A 13100-nucleotide genomic window follows, 5' to 3' on the forward strand; every position below is an offset into this window, starting at 1 on the left:
CCAGGGGCCAGAACCTTCCTTCTCCATGGCTCAGCACAGAGCGGATTAGATGAGGCTGACTCAAAAGTCAAGTTTCCCAGGTCTTTTTAAGCCAAGGATTTTTTGACAGGGAAAGTCACTGTTGCCAAGATGTCAGCCCCAACCTGTTCTGGCTTTTCTGCTTGAGGCCCTGACAGATGCAAGCAGCTGCCGCAGCCGGGACAAGCTTATGTGGAAGGAGCCAGGGATTTTGGAACGAGACGGCCCTGTTTGAATCCCGGCCCTGCCACCTACCACCTGTGGAACTTGAGCCCTCTACTTGAAGTTTCTTACCTCCGTTTCCTCATCTGTAAAATGGGGATGACAACCTTGACCTTCCAGGAATGTTGTGAGGTTGAAATAAGATCACGGATGTGGAAAAGCTCTAAGTGGGAACACAGAGGGCACACAGCAAGGCGAGGCACAATTCCGGTAAGGGGCCTCAAAGACTGACTTAGGGCATCACTTTGGTCGTACTTCCTGAGCCTCAGGTTGGGGCAGACCCAAAGTAGCAACTGTAAGCATATTCTCAAAACTGATGACTTCTCCTTGCCTTATATAACAGAGCCCAGAGGGCAGATTTCTTTCATCCAGTGTGCCTTCTCAGATTGATTGGTAATGGCTGTCTGTGGGAGCAGCCCACCTAGGCTGTGTAAGGGAGAACACCGAGTGATTAGCAATGTCTGCCATGAGAATGAAAAGTTAGGGTGGTGTTATGTATGCTACATCTTACCATTCCTCTTACAGAGCAAGGTCTAAAAATACTTCTTGCTCTAGTTTTTGCCCAGATTTGTGTGGCGGCCTCCACACTGATCTTTCCGCTTCTTGTCTTTTCCCACTCTCTGATCTTCAACTTCAGCTGCTGGAGTGAGTCTCCTAAGATGAAAATCTATCACTGCTCCGTGGCTCTTCCTATTGCTCTGAAGATCAAACCACACTCCAGGATTGACATTCAAGGCCTCCACTGGCCTCCCTAGTCTCTTCCATGGCCACTCATTTCCAAACACACCCACCTTCAGCTTCATCAATCTGAGCATCTTTAAGAGCCGAAGCACGAGGATTCAAGGCAGCTTGCAAAGTCAAATTGAAAACCAAAACCAAATCAAGATCAGAGGAGCAGCCCAGAGACCTCTCAGCCTTTGCCACCAGTGAGTTTAACAAACCAGAGGGGACTGGTAAACTTCCAATGACCCCTGCAGCGCAGTTTACCAAGGCTGTCATCCTGCTCCCCCCTGACCGCGCTGATGGGATTAGTCATGAGTGGCCCCTGCTCTCTCTCCTGATTGCCCCTTCCAAGACAATTCCCTCATCAACAAGACACAGGATGGAGGCTTTCAGGCACTGCTGTGTCCAAAGTTTTCTTGTCCGGGGTCCAGACACGCATAAGAGTCCCTGCCCGCCCCCCCGCCCCAGATGCCCATGGGGTTCCTCTCCATACCTTCTCAGTCTTAATTCTTGCTATTCCCCTAAAGGCAATCAGATAATTCAATCTTTCAATTTCACAACCTTTACCCTGAGCACCTGCTCTGGCCAGGCTCAGGGATGAGCGCTGGGGACTCAGAGATTGCACAGTAATTGCACAATCCGGAGAATGCCCAGTCATTCAGTGGATATTGTTAATTAACCTGACCGGAAGGGTTGATACTCTGGAAGTGCAACCTATGTTGCATGGCTGGGGAATGAGGACCTCATAAACAAATCACAGTTCGCTTTTGAGACTGGGATGTTTACTGAAATCATTTAGGCTTGCTGAAGAGGCAACCACACGAATAAGTGTCTTGAGGGAAAATACCTTCTTTAAAGAAAAGAATCCAAACAGGCTTTTTCTTTCTTTTTTCCTATTCAACTTTTTACTTTGAAATAATGTCAAAGTTCTAAGTTACAAGACCAGCACAAGGGATTTGCACATACTCTTGCCCTACGTTAGCTGATTGTTCACATTCGTGACTATTACTTTATCATTCTCTCTCTCTCGGTATATCTTTTTTCTGACCCATTGAGGGTAAGTTGCAGATATGATGCCCCTTTCCTCCTAAATACTTTAGTGTGTATTTCCTGACAACATAGGCATGCACATAACCACAATGCAATTAGCAAAATCAGGACATTTCGCCTTGACATAACATGATATCTAATCTACAGGTCTTATGCAAATTTGGCTAACCTTCCCAATGATGCCATTTCAGGGCAGTTTGTTTTCTGGTTCATGATCCAATCCAGAATAATAGATCACATCTAATCATCACGTCTCTTTGGTCTCCTCCAACCTGGGAACAGTCCCTCAGCCTTTTTGCCTTTCATGACATTGCCATTTTTGAGGAGTACAGGTCATTTATTCTATGGAATATTCCTCACTTTTCATTTGTTGGATATTTCTTCATGATTAGATCAGGCTATGCATTTGGGGCGGGGATATCACAGAAATTATAATTGTCTTTCTCAGTGCATCCTATTAAGAAGCACTTGCCGGGGTGCCTGGCTGGCTCAGTTGGTAAAGCATGTGACTCTTGATCTCTGGGTTGTGAGTTCGAGCCCAATGTCAGGTGTGGAGATTACTTAAAAAAATAACATCTTAAAAAAAAAAAAAAAAGCAAAGAAAAGAAAAAGGAGCACTTGATGTCAAGTTGCCCCATTACTGGTGATAGTTATTTTGGTCACTTGGTTAAAGCATGTGGCTCCCGGGGCGCCTGGGTGGCGCAGTCGGTTAAGCGTCCGACTTCAGCCAGGTCGCGATCTCGCGATCCGTGAGTTCGAGCCCCGCGTCGGGCTCTGGGCTGATGGCTCAGAGCCTGGAGCCTGTTTCCGATTCTGTGTCTCCCTCTCTCTCTGCCCCTCCCCCGTTCATGCTCTGTCTCTCTCTGTCCCAAAAATAAATAAACGTTGAAAAAAAAAATTAAAAAAAAAAAAAGTATGTGGCTCCCAGTTATATCTCCTATACAATTACTATTTTCTCTTTATAGTTCATAAATAATTTCTAGGGGAGTACTTTAAGACTATATAGATATTTGGGGCACCTGGGTGGCTCAGTTGGTTGAGTGACTGACTTCGGCTCATGTCACGATCTCGCGATTCGTGCATTCTAGTCCTGCATCGGGCTCTGTGCTGACAGCTCAGAGCCTAGAGCCTGCTTCAGATTCTGTGTGTGTGTCTCTCTCTGCTCCTCCCCCGCTCACACTCTGTGTCTCTCTCTCAAAAATGAATAAACATAAAAAGAAAATTTAAAGACTATACAGATATCTTACTTCTCGTCAACTTTCATCCTTGTTTCAATCTTGATGATTCCTATCTATATCAATTATTACTCTGATGACTGCAAAATTGTGACTTAAAATTTCTATTCTTTTTAGTGTTCTACCGTAAAGAAGAGCTTTTAGTACATGTGCATATATTATATGGATGACGGACCCACGAACTCGGATCTTATTTGACGAGTTATAATCCATTACTATCATTATTTACTTGATAACCTAACTGTTCCAGATTTGGCCAGGGAGAGCTCATGCAAGCTGGCTGCTATGGCCTTTTGCTGTGTCTCTCCTATTCATCGACTACTTGCTCACTTTCGAGGCCAAAAAGATGCTCCAGGCTCATCTTATACTCTTGCTGGCCTAGCCCAGAAACCAGCCACTTTGGTGGCTCAGTCAGTTAAGCATCCAATTTCTGCTCAGGTCATGATCTTGCAATTTGTGAGTTCGAGCCCTGCATCAGGCTCCGCGCTGACAGTGAGGAGCCTGCTTTGGATCCTCTGCCTCCCTCTCTCTGCCCCTCCCGTGCTCGTGCTCTTACTCTCTCTCTCTCAAAAATAAATAAATGTTTAAAAAAATTAAAAAAAAAAAAAAAGAAATCAGCCATTTCTCCATGGAGCCTGGTTCCTCCAGTAGAGGATGGTATTTAGAAGCAAGGAGCTGGGCACTAGGTGCACTCATGTTTCTAGGTCCTCTCAATGGACAGGACTAGGAAATAGACGCGTACCAAAATACAAATCCAAGAGTTCATACTGCACCTCCAGTCCTTCCTGGCCTTCCCCAGGCCATACTTGTGTCCCTTCCATATCAGTGAGAAACCTGGCTCTCAATAGCCTCAGTGTATTTCATCTTTTACTCAATCCTCCAATACACACGGATTAGAATTGCTAATCCATGCCACTATGAAAAACAAGCCTATTAGGTAGAGTTTTCAATATTTATTTGCAATTTTGCAATTTTTTTTTTTAAGTAAACTCCACACCCAATGTGGGACTTGAACTCACAACCCTGAGATGAAGAGTTGCATGCTCTAGGGGCGCCTGGGTGGCTCAGTCTGTTAAGTGTCTGACTTCAGCTCAGGTCACGATCTCGCGGTCTGTGAGTTCGAGCCCCATGTCGGGCTCTGTGCTGCTGACTCAGAGCCTGGAGCCTGCTTCGGATTCTGTGTCTCCCTCTCTCTCTGCCCCTCCCCCGCTCGTGCTCTGTCTCTGTCTCTCTCTATCTCAAAAAATAAACAAACATTAAAAAAAAAAAAAGAGTTGTATGCTCTACGAACTGAGCCTGCCGGGCACCCCTTAATCTTTTTTTTCTTCACGAATTTGTGTGTCACCCTTGCTCAGGGGCCATGCTGATCTTCTCTGTGTCATCCACTTTTAGTATATGTGCTCTCGAAACAAGCACACAACTCTTTTTATCTTCAGACTGAGAGTATAGATTGAAGTTCTATATTCAACTTCAGGGGCCTCCTGGGCGGCTTAGTCGGTTGAGCATCCGACTCTTGGTTTTGGCTCAGGTCATGACCCGAAGGTCATGGGATAGAGCCTGGCGTCAGGCGCCATGGAGCCTGCTTCAGATTCTCTCTCCCTCTCCCCTGCTCACACACTCTGTCTCTCTCTATCTCTCTCAAAAAAAAAGTTTTTTTTCACTCGGGTTAGTTCTCCCCCCGCCCCCGCCCCCTTCAGTGTGGTTTGTTATTCATTTGAAATACAATGCAATCATTTATAAATATAGAGCTGTTTCATTAGAGATTATTTCTTTCCATGGCTTGTTTTAGTTCCCTTATAAATAACACATTAAAAAAAGTAACACATAACTAAACTTTCTTCTCCTGCTTTTTCACTTGTCTTCTTGCTGTTTTTGCTTTAATAAAGGAAATTAACCCATTTACAGGTATAGTGAAAGGCTAATATGTCTGGTCTTTTCCCCTGACATTTTGTTTGTGTCTTTTATTTGTTTACCTCTTTCATACGAATGGGAGAGAGTTTAGCAGCCCTGTCTCTCTGCCTGCACCCAGCATCTGGTCTGGCACATGGTAATGCTCAGCAAACAGTCGTGGAATGCAGACTGAGAGCTCAGCAAGTGGCTTTCCCTTGTACCTCGACAGACAGACATGGAGTCTTGACCTTATTCGGATGAACAGGAGTTGCCATCAAGCTGAAAAACTATGTGGAAAGTCTTAGCAAAGGGCCTGAGTGTCGTAATCACTGAATAAATCATACCTGCTGTTTTTGAACGTTGACTAAGAAGCCGGCATGGAGCTATATTATCTTATTTGATCCTCACAATAATCCTATTTTACAGATGAGGATACCTGGGGTTTAGAGAAGTAATTTGCCTTCACAACTAGGAAGCAGTAGAGTTGGGATCTGAATCCAGATCTGACTTCAAAATCCACACTTTACCCACAGCATGTTCCTGCATCTGAGATATTCAGAGACAAACACAGACACAGGTAATCCCGGGAACTCCGAAGTTCTTGCTCACAAGGTCAAAGTTTCCTTAGCTGGACCCAACTGTCAGCCAAGGAAACCCATGGCCAGAATGGAGGCTAATCAATCCCATGTAGTCAGGCCCATGAAGGAATAAGGAAAGGCTCCACTGATGGCTTAGAAATGTACCAGCATACAATGATCCCCCCATCAAAATTAACCCGGATTTGAAAGACTTGGCCAAAGTACGGGGAAACGAACATTCTTGTGCTCTGCTGGTGGGAGTGTAAATAGTCACAGCCAACATTGATGACAGCTTCTGGGCCAGGCCCTTTACACCGGGGTTTCTCAACCTCAGCACTGTTGACATTTGGAACTGGATCCTTCTTTGTTGTTGGAGGGGAGCTGTCCTGTGCATTGTCGAATATTTAACAGCCTCTCTGGTCTTTTCTCATCAGATGTTAGTGCCACCACACCGCAGTTATGACAACCAAAAATGTCTCCAGACATCACCAAATGTCTGCTGAAGGGGTAAAGTCACCCCCAGTCGGAAACCACTGCTTACATGTATAAGACTAATGTAACACTCACAACAATCCTAAGAAGTTGGTACTTTCGTTATCCCCATTCTACAGATAAGGAAACTAGGCACAGATAGGTTAAGGTCCTACCTTTAAGGAGAAGCAGAAAAGGGATTAAAACCCAGGCAGTTAGAGTCCAGAGGCCACAATGCTTCATTGCAGCAGACAGCCTTTCTGATCTAATCTTTCCTTAGAACAATTTGGGAAAATATAAAAAGAAGTAAACATGTATGCCATTTGGGCCACAGTCCCATGTCTAGAACTTTATGGAAATGTGCACACAGGATGCTCATCTCATCGTTTACACTCACGAAAAGCTGGAAGGGCAGTAAAGGCCCATCCAGAGGGGATCAGTCTTCCTTCTGGGCCTGAGTGCTTAAGCACCGAGCTCAAACCAAAATCATTTTTTTAACCTCTTAAATTATTCTACAGACATTAAAAAAGGGTTATACAGGGGCACTTGTGTGGCTCAGTTGGTTAAGCGTCCTACTTCGGCTCAGGTCATGATCTCATGTGGTTTGTGAGTTCGAGCCCCACTTCGGGCTTTCTGCTGTCAGTGCAGAGCCTGCTTGGGATCCTCTGCCTCCCTCTCTCTGCCCTGTCTCTCTCTCAAAAATAAACAAAGAACTTTAACAAAAAGGGTTATACAGTACTGACAGAAAAAGTTCCTCAATATTTTACTGAATACAAACAGAAGGATTAGAAAACCACATGCATCGTATGGTTTCATTTCTAGAAAATTTGTATGTACATACAGCAAGAGGGGAAAGTGCTATTTGTAGGTAGAGGTGATTACAGTACTTCGTGCACTTGTTGAGAATGTTACCTGATGGGATGAGCGGTAAAGGAGGGCCAGTCACAAAAGGCCACACAGTGTGTGGTTCCATTTATGCGAAATATCGGAATGGGCAGATCCATACAGGCAGAAAGATTAGCAATTGCCAGGGGCTGGGGGAGTGGGGACTGGGAGTCACTGCCAATGAGTATGAGGATTTTTTATGGGGTGACGAATATATGCTGGAATAAAATAGTGCTGACGGCTACATAACCTTGTGAATATACTAAAATTCGCTGAATTGTACACTTCTAAAGGATGGATTTCATAGTATCTGACTAATGTTTCAGTAAAGCAAATTCTGACAGAAATGCAAGGAGTAACTGACCCATCCAAACAATGATTGGGAAGCCATCGACACAACAGAGAGTCTGGCCAGTCCCCCAGTCCCTGTGGGACTCTGGGAGGCCCATTTCCCACAGTGAATGGGACGAGGAGGTAAAGTTAGTTGACCATCAAAGAGTACCTGGACAACATGGGGACAGCCAGAGCTGACGCATGGCTGCCACACACACAGATGGGTACTCACTTCTGCCACACCTCGTGGCACCCTCCCATTGCTCTGTGTTCGGGCCTCAAGAGCCTTTTGGATTAGAAGTTATTCCCTTTAATGTGCTTTAGTGGAGCCAAAGGACAGTTTGGGGGATGACGGTCATGATCTTCACCAGCCCCCACTCCAGCCCACAATCCAGGTAAAAACAATGTGCGATCACTGCAGGACAAACCCTCAGCCCCCACCTCCAACTGGACTGACTTCTTCCATGTTTTCCTTGCATAACACGAAGTCCCAGGTAAGGCAGTACAGAATAGTTTATCCAAAGGCTTGAGGATATCACTGAGGACTCAGGTTCTTGCTATTTTTTTTTTTTTTTTTTTTTTTTTTTTTTTGCTCAGCCGCCCTTACATGTCGGTCTCATCCTCAGGGCTGCAGGATGGCTGCAGCAGTTCTGGATATCACATCTTCACCATCGGTGCCCAGAGGCAGAAAAGAGTTTGGCCGGACCTTCCCAGAAGTCCTCCTGCAGACTGTTTTTTCCCCTTCTCAGAGTCAGAACTGGGCCACATGCCCTCCCCTGTCCCCAACCGCTGGCAAAGGGATGAGGACCACCATGACTCACTTAGACTTGTCAGGATTTACGCGGTAGCAAGTTAATGGCTGGAGGGGTAGACACCAGAACAACATCTGGTCTCTGCAGCAACGGCAGAAGGGGAGCTGGCCGCCAGCCATGGTGGTCACATTGGAATTCCTCCTCGAGCAGTTTGCCCTCTACCTGATGTGCTCTTTCCCAATCTCTCCGGGTTAACATCTCCTCTACCCTTACAGCAACCTGTCACCTCCTCCAGAAAGCCCTCCCTGTCCTCACTGAACCAGTACCTTCTTCACAGCCCTGGCCACTGGTGCAACTAAATAATTACATACGTCATTCTTTGATGAAAGTCTGTCCCATGGAGGCAGATCTACCCTTTACCCCCAGGACCCGGTCAAAGCCTGCACAGAGTAGGTACTCAATAAACAGCTATTGGTTAGACAAATGCGTTGTATGTTTCAAGAGGCAGATGTGAAGTCTGGAAGATGCTATCAAGGGCTTTCTCTGGGTGGTGAGATTTTTTATTAAAATATAACACACGGCAGAGTGCTCACATCTTAGGCGTAGCTCGCAGCTCGATGACTATATAAATGTGTAAGCAGCTGGGAGGTATGACACGGAGTCATTTTATTTTCCTCTCTGTCCTTTCCTGGGAGGTTTCCAACCTTTTCAATCTTACAAGGGACTGAGTCATTTTTACGAAAACAAAGCCTTTATTATTATTATTATTTTAAACAAAGAAAATGTCATTTTCAACTATTTGGGGATGTAGAAGGAACCCATGGGGCGCTAAGAATTTCTTCCTTCCCTTGTTTTATTTTCCCTTCCTTCCCAATCCCCCAGCGGGAAAACCCTCCTGGAGTTTTAGATGACCTCCGCCTGCCTCCAGGGGGTAGGTGTGAGCTGCTACAAAGGCACAAAGGCTGTGCCAGGCTCAGGATTAAAATGAGGCAAAAAGGTAAATTTGCATGAGAAAAATGATATATAGGTGTTCGTGTTTTACTTTTCTTTTTCTCCAAAAGCAGGAATTTGGGGGGTCTGAAACACTTGGCTCTTTTAATAAAGAACTGGAAAGTTACACCCGTTAATAATTTGTATGTGATGTCTGGTGTCTGCCTCCTTGCCTGGCCCATCCTAAGTGTGGGGGGAACAGAGAGATGGATCAGATCTGGTGCCTGTCCCCAGGGAGACTGTCACAACAATCACTTCAAAGTGTGGCTGGAGCTTTGATGAATGATTACTGAATGGGCAGGACATATAGCAGAGGCTATCATCCCAGGGAACGGGCATTTGAAATGGGTTTTGAAGAACATATGGAAGTTTGTCAGCAAGAGAAGGGATGGAAAGGCATTTCAGGCAGAGGGAACAGCCAAACCAAAGCACTGAGTGCAGTGGTCAAGGGTATGCATGCAAACGCCTGGGTTCCCCATCTCTTAGCTGTGTGATCTTGAGCAAGCTTTTCACTCTCTTTGTGCCTCAGTTTCTTCTTCTATTAAATAGAACTAATGACAGGACCTATCCCATAGAGTTGATGAGGACTAACTCAGACAAACCACCGAAAGACCTTCCTCCTGTGCAGGGAAGACTTTGGTAACATCGCTAGCTCCTGGTTTTGGTGCGATGCGTCTTAGGCATGGGTGTGGCAACTTTGCTCTGAGGCTGGAGAGGCTGGTGGGGGCCTGGGCAAGTTTTCAACCAGAGAATGACATGATCAGATCAGGGTGCCTGCAGGGGGAGGTTGGGCTGGCGGCGTGAGTAGAGAGGGTCAACACAGTGGTCAGAGAACAATGGTCATGCGGGACCTGGCAGACGCTGTGTGCACAGGGAAGGTGGAGCACGCAAGACAGAGTCTCTTAGGGGCTGAATTTCTGTCCCCTCAAAGTTCATATGCTGAAGTCCTAATCCCCAGTGCCTTAGAAAGTGACTGCATTTGGAGACAGGGCCTTTAAAGAGGCAACTAAGGTAAAATGAGGTCATTAGAATGGACCCTAGTCCAGTTTGACGGGTGTCCCCATAAGAAGAGATTACGACAAGATATGCTCACAGGCAGGAGCACATGAGGGCCAGGGAGACGGTGGCTGTCTACAAGCTGAGGAGAGACGCCTCAGAAGGAATAAACCGAACAACACCCTTCTCTCCAACTCCCCGTCGCCAGAACTGTAAGAAAACAGATTTCTGCAGTTCAAGCCACCCAGTCTGCGTGGTACTTTGTTATGACTGCTCGACCAGACCAATACAGAGTCCAAAGGCGCAGTGGAGGGATTCGGGTGTTGACTAGATGCGGGAGCTAAGGGACAGAGGAGACAGCCTGTGGATTCCGGCTGACACAAGAGGTAGAAGGAGGTGCTGTCACTGCGATGGGACAGGGGAGAGGGCAAAAGGGGTGAATTGTGTTTCATGCTTGTGAGAGACAGCCACGAAATGAAATATGCCAGGGAAGGAAATGCGGGCCGGGGCCTCGCGCATCTTGGGCTCTGGGTATCCTGACCGCAGGCCTGCCATGGCTCTAACAGCTCTACCAGATGCTCTGGGCTTGCCAGGTCCACACAGTGGTGACAGATGCTGTCACACTCAGCCCTAGCGCAGCCTGGGTGGGGTGCTGCCAGCTGGGCCTTGCCTCAGCATGCAGAAGGGGAAGGAAGGGCGGGCCAGCTGAGGCACAGGCCTCAGAGATAGGGCCAAGGGCGCCCATCCTTCCGGGAAAACAGTCTGGTCACCAGGATACAACTCGTATGTCATATGTCACCTTGGATATGTCACCTTGCAGCTGGCCCAGTCCAAGTCACAGTTGGCTTGGGCACATTGGGCTTTCACTCCTGGTGATACTAAGAGTGACTGCTACCCAGGTGTTACATGTCTCCCAGGCTCAGAGAGGCGAAGGGCCTTGTCTAGAGGGTCACATGTTTCTGTCACACCCTGGAGTCCATGCTCTTAAGAGCTCTGACATTCCAGGTTTCCCTCAAAGTGGACTTGGGCAATCCACATCAGCCTTTGACAGTAACTTCTAGAGAGCATGGCGATTATGTAAAGAGAGGTCATCTCTTAACATGTATTTCTGGATTTTATGGTTAAGAAATGTGTTTTGTTTTTGTTTTGTTTTGAAGGAGGTTTCAAGGCTCATCTGCTAAAAATATTTAAAGTAAGAATTTGGAAGCCTTTAGAGGCAGGAAACTGTAATTACTGCAAAGCACTCAGTTGGCACAAATGCCTGCCAATTCCTGGGCCATCTGGGGAGCCCAGGCCCTGCCCCAGAGCAGCCCTTAGGGATCCCCCCCCACCTCCTCAGGGGTCCCGGCCAAAGCCACTTCCGTGGACCAGGCCCGAGCTCAGCCCGCCTGGAAGCTGGCCTGCTTCCCAGCTTGCGGTTTGTACTGGGAGCTGTCCCACGGTCTAAGGCCTGGCTTTGGCTAATTGCTTGCCTCCCAGAGGAGGCTGGGGGAGAACTGGGACTTGTAGGCAGCGAGTCCTGAGTTCCAATCTCCCTGCTACCTCCTAGAAGTCCACAAGACCTGACTGTGGGCTATGGAGCCAGACTCTGGATTAGAACCCAGATCCTCACACAGGGGAGTAGAATAGTAATGACCTCACAGGCTTATGGAGAACATTCAGTGACCCAGTATGTATAAAAGTGCTTGGAACAGTGTCTGACACAAAGTGCCCAGTAAATGTGGGGATACTACTGTTACTGTGCCTTTGAGCTGTGTCTCCTTCAGCTGCCCGAGCCTCAGTTTCCCCACTGGAAAATGGGAATGATACCTGCCCCTCCCTCAGGACACTAATAAAACCATCAGATGACAAGATGTAAATTAAACATTTAGCACGGTACCTGGCAACTAGTGAATGTTCAACAAATTACTAGCAATTATTTTTATTCTCCCAAAGCCCTTCTGGGAAGTGCACACTCTGGAAAAGCTGCCCAAGAAGATTAAAGGATTCAATTAGTGAGAAGAGAGGCAAAGCCATGCCGTTGAACAATTTCTAGCAGCCCTGAGGTGCTGTAAGCCCCTTGGCAAGTGGAACACGGTGGGCACAGGGATGTGGGACGTGAAGAGGCTGAAAAGCAACATGTCCTGATGCAGAGGCTGGCAACTGGCAGCAGGGAATTCTGGGAGCGGAAGCGGGGGGTGGGGGTTGAGTGGGGGAGGATGTCAGCTGTGGGGCTGGGGGACTGGGCTGGGGGAGGGTAGAATGCTGAGGCCAAGGGTGGGGCGGGGTGGGGCAGCCTGGAATCTAAGCCTATGGGTGGGACAAGGAGCAGGATTCCAAACTGGCTGGGAGCTCAGACGAGTCCCTGCCCCTGTGAGCGGCACTTGCCTCATCTGTTAAGTGGGGCCAAGGATGCATTCCGTGACTCAAAGAACATATGTGCCCCCAGGCCAGGTGCATGGTAGGTGCTCCATAACAGGGCTGTTAATACAACCTGGAAGCCTAGACCCGTGTGGAGGAGAAGCTGGTGGCAGATACTCCTGGCTACGGGTGGGCCTGGTGATGCCAGTGGGCACTGGGGAGGGACTCGGTGGGTGAGGCTGCCTTCCCAGGTGTTTTCTGGACCCCCACCCCCAGGCTCTGCAAACTACTTCTTCCTGAGACTTGCCATGGGCCCTTCGTCCATCCAGCTAGCGTCAGGATTATCACAGGCTCCTCCTCAGGATCCAGACTCCAGGTCTGCAGTGCTGGGAGTTCTGCCAGTATTAAAATCTGCCAGTATTAAAGCATATTCTTTCCTAGCACTGGGACCGTGATCTCCAGCTGCAGGAACCCTGATGTGAGCTGATAAAATGCCTATGTAAAAAGACGCAGGTATTGTGACATAGCATTGGACTTTACTGACCTTCTGATGGTAGATCGGAAGGAGAATCATCAGCTTCCAGACTGCGTTGATCACTGGGAAAGCAAAACCTCAG

At 47.4% G+C, this 13100-nt stretch overlaps 1 long non-coding RNA gene and 1 other non-coding gene across 2 annotated transcripts in view; both read right to left on the reverse strand.

Annotated features, from left to right (window-relative positions):
• Positions 1-6469, reverse strand: part of LOC121034980 (uncharacterized) — a 36845-nt gene extending 30376 nt beyond the window's left edge. Inside the window, exon 1 of the long non-coding RNA XR_005792705.1 lies at positions 6364-6469. This is a non-coding gene — a long non-coding RNA (uncharacterized LOC121034980). The remainder of the gene's footprint in view (positions 1-6363) is intronic.
• LOC121035203 (U6 spliceosomal RNA) lies at positions 4559-4664 on the reverse strand. The gene has a single exon (XR_005792791.1). It is a non-coding gene; the product is annotated as a U6 spliceosomal RNA (small nuclear RNA).
• Positions 6470-13100: the final 6631 nt, after the last annotated feature.

This window comes from Herpailurus yagouaroundi, unplaced genomic scaffold, assembly GCF_014898765.1.
Source record: "Herpailurus yagouaroundi ecotype Mexico unplaced genomic scaffold, PumYag 160, whole genome shotgun sequence".
NCBI lineage: Eukaryota > Metazoa > Chordata > Mammalia > Carnivora > Felidae > Herpailurus > Herpailurus yagouaroundi.